General features: G+C 45.0%; 1 pseudogene across 1 annotated transcript in view; it reads right to left on the bottom strand.

The window, feature by feature from the left end:
• The window catches only part of LOC144719391 (nuclear receptor corepressor 1-like), a 120428-nt pseudogene extending 110970 nt beyond the window's left edge, over positions 1 to 9458 (bottom strand). Inside the window, exons 1-2 of the transcript XR_013585591.1 lie at positions 9131 to 9458; positions 2888 to 3185 (exon numbers count right to left, since the gene is read on the bottom strand). The product of XR_013585591.1 is annotated as a nuclear receptor corepressor 1-like (transcript). The remainder of the gene's footprint in view (positions 1 to 2887; positions 3186 to 9130) is intronic.
• Between the last annotated feature and the right edge of the window lie 310 nt (positions 9459 to 9768).

Below are 9768 nucleotides of genomic sequence, written 5' to 3' on the forward strand. Positions count from 1 at the left end.
TTTTATACGTGTTAATATTACTGCTATATTCTTAGGTTTTTTTCGGTAAAGTCACGTAGGTAAAAAAATTTAAATTAATAAATAAAGTAAAATTAAAATAAAATAAAAATCACGACGTTTCGGAGGCAACACAAGCTTCCGTCTTCAGGTGGAACCGTCACAGCACGATTGCTGTATCAAGTAATTTTTTACCTACGTGACTTTACCTAAAAAACCTAAGAATATGAATCCTTGCAGTCACGAAAGCTTCAAATCTAGAATTACTGCTATATTGTATTATTTGATGCCGTAGTTCAGTCTTACTTTTTTTTATAACTGCACAGCTTCATTCTCAGCAGTCATTCTTTTTATTTCATTTAATTCACAACCAATCGTCGATCCACTGCTGAATTGGACACCTCCCTACTTTTTGAGGGTCGTGGAGATTATCTGTGCCGGTAAAGGGCATGCCCCCAAGGCCCGTTTCAGAGATCCCGCAACCACTGGCCAGGGAATTAAACTCGGGTCACCAGGTTCATTGCGATAGTGTAACTATTGCAGCACTGCTCGACATCCAATTTATAGCCCCCAAGTCAATCCACTGCTGGATTGGATAACTGCCAGGGTATTGAGTCATGGTTGTCAATAATTTAAAGATTGTGATAAATGCTGTGGGTGTTTTTCCCGCTCCTCAGAAATTAGCTGCGACGCCACAGTTGGTTGTCCAACAAATTATATTGAATTGTACAAAAATACCTCCACCGCTGTGTGGGTTGTGCTAAGGTTTAGTTCATTTTGTTCAGCATATGGTTACCTTGGGAAAATATCTCGTTGCTGTTCTTATTTTCAATTCTATTTTACAGCAAAAATAAACTGATGGGTTAAGATGTATGGTTTTCTATAATGGCGAGAAATGCATTCCTGCAAGCCGACAGTATCACTGTTGCTTTTTTTTCTCATTGGTGGCCAATGCGCAATAGACCCATCTCACATGCAGCGTGCCTGAACACCGAGTGCTGGGCATGTAACGATGGAAACATCAAATTCAATTCCTGGGCCCATGCATTCAATCATACACTAATCAATTACGAAGGGGCCTCCACGAGGTTTCTGTTCTTGAAGATCAGCGCAAAAGTAGAATTCGTAGAAACTATGTATGTATTTTGGGAAAAAAATGGCATCGTGTCCGACTGAACATAAAAATGAAAATGTTTCATAACGTTAATCTTGTACTGTACACGTCAACAACATCCATATACTTAATAAAAATTGTATAATAGAAATATACAAATAATACAACGAAACATGAGAAAAAGAAAATTAAACACGTCATTAAATTACTGTAAATGTGGAAGTTTTATTTACCTTGGATGATGATCAGGGTGTAAATGATGAGGGTGGTGTTGGAGAGCAAGTCTCTCCGAGTCTCTACAAGTCTCTCCAAGCCCCTCAAACAACTCTACTTTCTGAGCTAAACTAATCACTCCTTTCTGCCTCTTACTCTTGCCCTCACTTCCTCCACCTCGCTCGACGCCTTGACCCCATGGTCAAAATTAAACAACAAAAACACCACCACCAAATGAGGCAAAAATTGCACAAAAGGCAACGGGCACTTGAACGGTAAAAGCTTCAAGCGTGTGGATCGCGGCACGACTGATACACCAAGGCTCAGGTGCACGCACCCACGCGATGTTGCCAAATCACGAATAGTCGAAGGAGGAAAAGGTGCAAAAACCTAAACTGGTATGCAAATGTCAAAAAAAATCTCAAGTACGACGGAATTTCGCGAAATAAATATCCGCGAGTTAATAGGTTTTACTGGATTTACAATTGGTGAAAACTACATGCCAATGTTATGATGCTACAATTAGGCCATGGGAGGTAACAAAAGGAAATGTACAAATGAGTTAGAAAAAAAAACATGCAACCGCAAAAGTACAAAAAATATATTCTTAGATCGAATCATGCCCACCAAAATTCGTGACACAAGCTAGAAATTGAGTAAGAGGTGAAATATCATCATTAGCCAGTCATCATCTATTAGTCTTGGGAACTAACAATCCTCGGATTTGTGTCCATGTCTTGGACTTGTATTCGTGATGCGCTGCACACATTTATTGCACGTAATAAATTGGGAGTTATAATTATCCTCCGAGCCATCCACACCCAAGCTTATTTCATCAACGCCATATCTGCGGTGGCCATCCTCTCGAGCGTGTTCCCTCCTCACCACTCGCTCGTAAACTCTCAAACACCGGCCATCATACGTCCGAGCGACGTGTCATGTCCAAGCCTACTTAATATTCTTAACAGTCAATACGACATCTCTAACCTGCGTTTGGAATCTCTCGTGTTCCTGTCTTGTAATGGAATTCTAAGCATGTGCACCTTTAGAAATATTTACCCGCTTCTCAGCTTACAATAACAAATCAGACAGGTAAAAAAAATACGTATGCATGGATAATTATGTAACGCTTTCCAATACGTGTTTGGCCTCGAAAAATGTCATTACCAGTTGGTGAGCTGTTAAGGCAGATTACGCTTGCATATTTTCAGGCATTTATTTTTGTTATGCTGTCTAAGTTTTGGGCAACCCTTTGATCAATTTGGCCTGTTTTCAAAAGCAACACAACTTTACACTACAGCTTCATCCATATGGGGTCATTCTCCAAGAGTTATCTTGCCTGCCTAACGCGTAGGCTTTTGCGACGAATATCATCCACGCCAAAGTTTTTTTGGGTTAGATCGCGTAAATATATTGCCCGCCCCCCCTCTATGGATGGACAGCCGGACAGAGCTAACGCATAAACGATTTAAATTCCCGTCGGACCACCACGACAACAAGAAAAACGACGGTGGCGCTGTAGAGAAGAGGGCAGTACATGGGGGGGGGGGGCGTCCTACGCACCACAGGTTGGTGGGCACCGGCGTACGTCAGTGCCGGCTTGGGCTGCGTCGGCGGCAAGCGCCGGACATCAACCCCGGGTGACGGCGCGGCGGCGCTGGCGGCTCCCGTCGTCACACCGCCCGGTACGGACATTTATTTATCGGGTCCGGGTGTTGGGCGTGAAGGGGGACGTGGGGTAGAGGGGAGGGGGGAGCGGGACGGGCGGGAGGGGCGTTCGTAGGCGATGTCCTCCGTGGAACGCTACCACCTCCGGGGCGCAAGCTGCCTCATGGCTTCAGCGCCGTCTGCGAACGCCTTCCTGGGAATAGGGGAGGGGGAAGATAAAGTAGCTCGTTAACAATGGCCTGTGGAGAATTCTCTGAAGTTGCAATTAACTTATTGACCGCCTATCCTGTAGCACCTGTTAGCCAAATGTCATTTTTGCAATTGTCACTGTGGAAGAAGTGCGCAGACTCGAGCAAGGAACTAATGAAAACGATTTTGTATTATGCACGCGAGCAATTGGATTACGACAGCGCAGAAGTGCTCTTCTCATAAAGTCATGACCTTAAAATTTGATCTGCAAGCATAAGAAGGGCCAATAACCCCCTTCTCTGTAACATCGTAATATTAGCCCGATTAAAAACTCATGCAGCTGATATTTTGTTTTGCTAAATTTTATCAACACCGTTATTACCCTCCCTTCTAAATAAGCAAAACATACGCACAGCCCTACGTATATTTGTGTCATAAAACCTGAACAAAGGCCCATCTAAGCGGGCAACACGAACACGTGTCATGGAGGCGTTCCCCTCACACCCGAGCAAACAAAACGAAAAAGTGACAAAGTCCGCGCGTGCTCGCCCCGGATGCGCTTGCGCGGCGCACACGCACAACTCCCAAGGTTTTGCCCCGATTTTCGTTCGTCCGTCAGAATAGACCGAAAGCCTTTACGCCTAATTAACTCGGCTATGAAGGCACACATGGGGAAGTGGCCAAGCGTGCACAAGAAGGAATCCTGCAGGAGGCAGTCAATGCCCGCCAGAGTGCCCGGCAGTCGCACCCCTAGACACGAGAGAAACCGCTCCCCTTTCACTTAAGTAAACGTGCCAGGATCTCAAGGTCCTAGTAACCTTTTACAGTCTACTGCTCCCGGGGTAAGTTCATGAGTTCCGACAGGCAACGAAGCGGGGGTGTGTGTGGGTCCGTGGGTGGGTGCGTGCACGTGGGAGTAAAAATGTTGCACTTGCAGCAGAGTGGAATACAATTCGAAAGGATCCGTTGAAGTCGCCCACCCATCGATTGAGTAACACTCTAACACACCTACGACCGCCGAGCTAAACAAAAGGAAGAGGCTATTATCGCCAATAACCTCACCGGTGCAAATGGAAGCAAGGGAAAATTAACACTTTTTTTATCATCGTCGCTTACTTTATAATTTTACACCGTTTAAAACCAAGTTCTGCTTTAAAATTTGTATGCAAGTTAATTATAAGAACACAATTATCGGTGCCCTTACACACACTGAAAATAAAACTACAGGCGGGGCTTTTGAAAAATATGCTATCACTAAAAATCCAATGGGACAATTTTTTTTGCCATTATTCTTGTGCCACCTTTCTATTTAATTAACCTACAAGAGAATTAATAATCAACTTCTTTTTTCAACACTGCCGGTTACTAAACATTTTGCCAAAAAAAATCCTTGATGACGAACGTGTTTTTTTTTCCACCAAATGTTAAGAAACACTGATGCAGAGATTACTAAGTACCCGCTATTCCAATCTTCTCTCTCGCTCTCCTATCTTGGCTCAATAAAAATGGCAAGCGGCCAAAGTGTGATTACTTAGCAAGGGACAGAGTGTAACACAGTTAAAGAATAATAAAGCGCCACTGCCATAATTAAAATGTAAAAAAATTCGACATTCCTGTTCGTATTAAGCCACAAAATCTACATGTGGTTATAGTTTCATTCGAATTACAGTTTTAAAAATGGGCAAAACCCATGCGGTATTTAGCCCACCACAAACACAGCTGCCATAGAACTTCTGTGGGTTCCCAAAAAACCAAAGTACAACATAAGACTAATTTACTTAAACCATGACATTTCAACCAAATCTATAAGCTTTTATAAACGATCAACTTTTCACAAACTCTGGAACCTCCTCTGCCCCCTACCTTCCCACAGTGCTTTAATCTCTAGTGCAATGCCCTTTAAAAACAATCAAATGTCACCTCCCTTTTAACTGGGTTTCTTTGCACTTTTTTCAGCATTTTGATCTCTCAAATGAGGCCATGTTTACACACATTATCATATAACCTGAAAATAAAGCACACTTTTATCAGCGAGTGCAGCCTTGCAATTTTCAAGAAAAACGCCAAGATCATTTGATCTTCCATGTACGTAATATTCATAATTTAAAACACTGCAAATAAACTGCCGTTTGAACAGCCTCCAAAACACCGTATGGTCATGTCGGCTGTTTGACCAGACGTCACCATGGTCAATGCAGGTTGGTGAGAAGTGGGTGAGGGGCACCTAGAACCAGTTCGGATATCACTTATGACTCATTTTGGCCATGGTCAGGAATCGAACTCGGGTAAGAGCAGGCTCACACCACTGTGCCGTGGCTCTACCCCGCCAGCCCAGGTGATACATTATGAAAAACAAAGTAATCAAAGCACAAATCCCCATAAGATATCCACCATAGGTTGCAAAATAAAAACGACTTATTTACTCATATATACATCAAAAGCATACAAAGTTCAGAGCAGACGGATAAATCAGCACAACACTACAAGTCATGAGCATTAAATTTGAAATATGAAACGTCATTGACGAAATACACACATAAAATGTCAGCTTTGTTTTTGCTGTGAATTACTGTCAACTCATACAATTCAACGATTCCAACACTTTAGCGATGACTTTACCACATCCCTGGGGCCCGATGTTTACATGGTTCTGCGAGGGAATGGACGATGCACTGGAGTGAACTCTGCACAACGCAGCCAAGGCAGCTGCCCGCACAGGTTGACCAAAAAGGCGTGTTGGTTAATTTAGACGCAGGCCAATTTCCCTGGGTTAACACGCAACACTTTGGAAGCCCTATTCAACTCTCACAATGCCATTGCTGCACACGTTCGGAGGTGGGCGTTTTAATAAAGTTCCAATTGCAACATTAATCTTATACAAAATATCCCTCCATAAAGAGCCCGGATGAAAAGCCTAAGTCTATGTGCAGCTAAAGTAGGGGGGAAACAATATACATTCGGCACTGCATTGTTCAGAGGCATCAATATGAACAATTTTTAATTTGCATGTAATATTATATACCGATGCTTTATTAACTTCTTCCTTCTACTTTCCGTTCCCAACAGGTGTGCAAAGATGTCGAGTTTTCTCGCGAGGTGGCAAACCCCATCCATTATAAGACGACGCTTAGCGGGCACGGTGATGCTGTTTTGCCTTGGCCAAAAAGACACAATGCGAGGCGGTTAACACATTCGTCATCTTAATTCGCGACTGCCAACAACAACCTGAGGGGCCATCCATTTAGTACGTACGCATGGAGGGGGGGGGTTAACCCAAATGCGTACGCTTGCGTATGGCTGGGAGGTCTACTGACAATGTACGCACGCATAGGAAACGGGGGGGGGGTGGATAATAATGCAGCCGACGGTGGACTGTTTGCTTAAACACTTTAATATTATTAATCCTTGATCCTTTCTGCGTGGATTAAATATCGGCCGTTCTAAAGGTGGTGGGGGGGGGGGTCAAGTTGACAGATGTTTGCGTACGTACTCAAATGGATGACCACTGGCCCCGTGGTGGTGGTGGTGATGCGCATTGACAAGCTTTAACATAAACATCGACGGCCGAATGTGCTTGCGTCGTGGCGACAACTGCGCGGGTGGGTGACGATCACGTAACAGCCAAATTAATTTAGCCATTATTACAAGAGAGGACAGTCCTCTCAAAAGAACTGCCGGGTGTTAACATATATTATGTAACCGGCTTTGCCTCCGAAGGGCGCAACATTCACAATTACAGCAGGCCATGAAAAGGCACAGCGTGCACGAGTTAGTACCCTCACGAAAGCTGACGGAAGTAACCCTTTGAAACGTTTCCAAAGAATAATGCACTTATGAGCTAATACTGTACTAGCAATTGGCGATTCTTTAGATGTTAATCTTGTCGCATCGCGAGAAACACCGCCGATAACACAATCCTTGTGCAAACAAAATAGATGATTTTTTTTCTCTTTAGAAAAGTGCACGACTGCCCTGAACAGAAACGAATGAAACAACAGCTCACACTGTACTCGAAGTCCTCTGTAACCACCATCACCAACACTCCCTTTACGAAGTGCTTCCCCGTGGGCACTTTAGGCTTAGGGATTTCCTTACACACCTTCCAGATCAAGAGAGGAGACCGCCTGCCCCTTGGCAAGTCGTCAGGAATGTATTCACACCCACCAGACTCGCAAGTTGACACTCAACATCGATTGCCAAAGTGTCCAATAATCGACTCGGCTTTACCACTGTCGTTTAACAATGGCAAATGATGACACGTGTTCGATCATATCGCGAATCACCTTCAACTCAGTCTCAATGGACCTTCACCTGGTTATAAAGTACGCGCGCATACAGTAAGGAAGGAGGGAAAAAAAACAATATATTACTGCTAAACCTGTGATTCAGCACTGTGTTGGCAAGAGCTATTTAAATCGCGGAGAGATTTGTGAAACTCCCAAACGTGTCGCAAACCTGTCAACCCCACATCAGTGTCCTACCTTATTAGAGACCAAATCAGACATATTGGTCACCCCATGGCCCTTATAAATCCCAACGTTCATCCGACAAAAGTACCATCACAAGGGAGAAACACAAACAATATTTCTACTCAATTTCCCTGTACAAGAAATACGGGTTACCCGTATGGATGGGGGGCAGGTATGATGTCAGGGCTATGCGGTGGCCAGGGCACGGCAGTACAGCAAATGGGTTCGTAGAACCCATATCATCCCCTACTCTCCTGATACTCCGGCTTGCCTCCACCACCACCCCGTAAAAAATCACCGATTTCACATTCAATCGTGTCTTCTTGGTTACATAACTATCACTGCCTATGACCAGACCACCCAGAATTCACCCCACCGCGTCAGATTTAGGAACCGAAGCTATAGGTTTGAGAGCCTGGACAGTTTGAATGGGTGACCACTCTTTATCTATATCCACAAGGTTGTCACATGCCGCTGCGTGGTTACGTTGCGGGCAGCACTGAGCGCAGTGCAGCAAACTGCATGTTGCACCATACTTCTATGCTCCCACGTACAGCTGTGCCTGCCCCCGCCTTCACCAACCTACACTGACCATGAAGTTATGGTCAAGTAAACATCGCGACCTGCAAGTTTCAGGGGGGTGCACGCACTCATCCAGCAGCGGACTGCCAATTGGAATTAAAATGAGGTAATGTTACTACACATCCGTTAGAATGATCATCAACATCTGCCTTGAAGTTCGCGTTAATAATGCCAGGTTAGGTTCAACTTGCGACTCGGGGTCGCCTCGGGACTGCAATCGTCCACAGATAATAACACACACACACAATCAACTCAACACACAGAATACAGTTGTAGTAAACTCTAGCACCTCGTAAGTAACAACTAATGTCACGCTGCAAGGAAACGGAGCGCGTAATAACAACGCCCGCGAGACCCGCATCAATGCGTCACGTCAAAACCTTTAATCGTAATTAAATCTACACTTCGCATCTCGCACACGACGAGCTTTATAAACAAAAAACACCACGAGGCACACACGAAATGACAATGCCGTTAATAATTATTATTTCATATCGCCAAGTGTTTAACGCTCGCGTAGACATAAAAACAACCTCCACAGATCCCTCACCACCGGGCCGCGACGAGCAGCGAATTCTTGCATCATTTTACACATCTTTTAAAAACAACACTCGAATCGCCTCAACGCTGCTGGTCATCGCTACGACAAACGCCGGCGTACACAGAGATGAGCACAAAGTGCGAACGACCTCAAAAGTGTCGCCACGAAGCACGGAAAAGACGAAGGCCTCGCGCCAACCGATCTAGGTCACGTACCAACAACGCGCACGCGGCCTACGTTAACTTTAACCCCCCCCCCCTGAAAGAAACACAACACAACACGAGGGGCTCGACACTAGAGTCGTCAATTAACGCCGCCAAATGAGTACGACTCGCCGATTATTTGGTGGAAACTTACTGGTAATTAATGCATTCAAAGGAGCGAGCAGGCCCAAGCCTGCCCCGACCGACGACGGAGCCCTCTGATTATCGCCGCAACCCAACTGTGACTTTATTTTTTTTATCCCGCTCGTATTTTTCTTCACCTCTGCAGCGACAGCACCCTCCGACCGGCGAAGTTTCGCCGCGTCGGGCGGTATTCGTGTCGTATTTTTGAGAGTTTTATCTCGTGAGTTGTGGTTGTTTTCACGTCGCCAGTTGTTGTTGTTGTTGACGCGCCTCAAGCTCCGCTCCCCCGCGCGGGGCGCGACGCCATTTTGAACTAAGGGGAGGGGGGTCTGGGGGGCGTGGTTAGGGCATTCGTTGTGTGGGTGTGTGTCAATGTGTATGTATGTCGGTGAATGTCAGTATGTGTGTGTATGTCAGTGTACGTCAATGTGTGTGTATGTCAGTGTGTGTGTGTACATCAGAACATGTGTCAGTGTGTGTACGTCAGGGTGTGTGTATGTTAGTGTGTGTGTGTATGTCAGTTTGTGTGTATCAGTGTGTGTACGTCAGTGTGTGTGTATGTCAGTGTGTGTACGTCAGTCTGTGTGTACGTCAGTCTGTGTGCACGTCAGTCTGTGTGTATGTCAGTGTGTGTATGTCAGTTTGTGT

This window comes from Lampetra planeri, chromosome 6 (assembly GCF_965212315.1).
Source record: "Lampetra planeri chromosome 6, kcLamPlan1.2.h2, whole genome shotgun sequence".
Classification (NCBI taxonomy): Eukaryota; Metazoa; Chordata; class Hyperoartia; order Petromyzontiformes; family Petromyzontidae; genus Lampetra; species Lampetra planeri.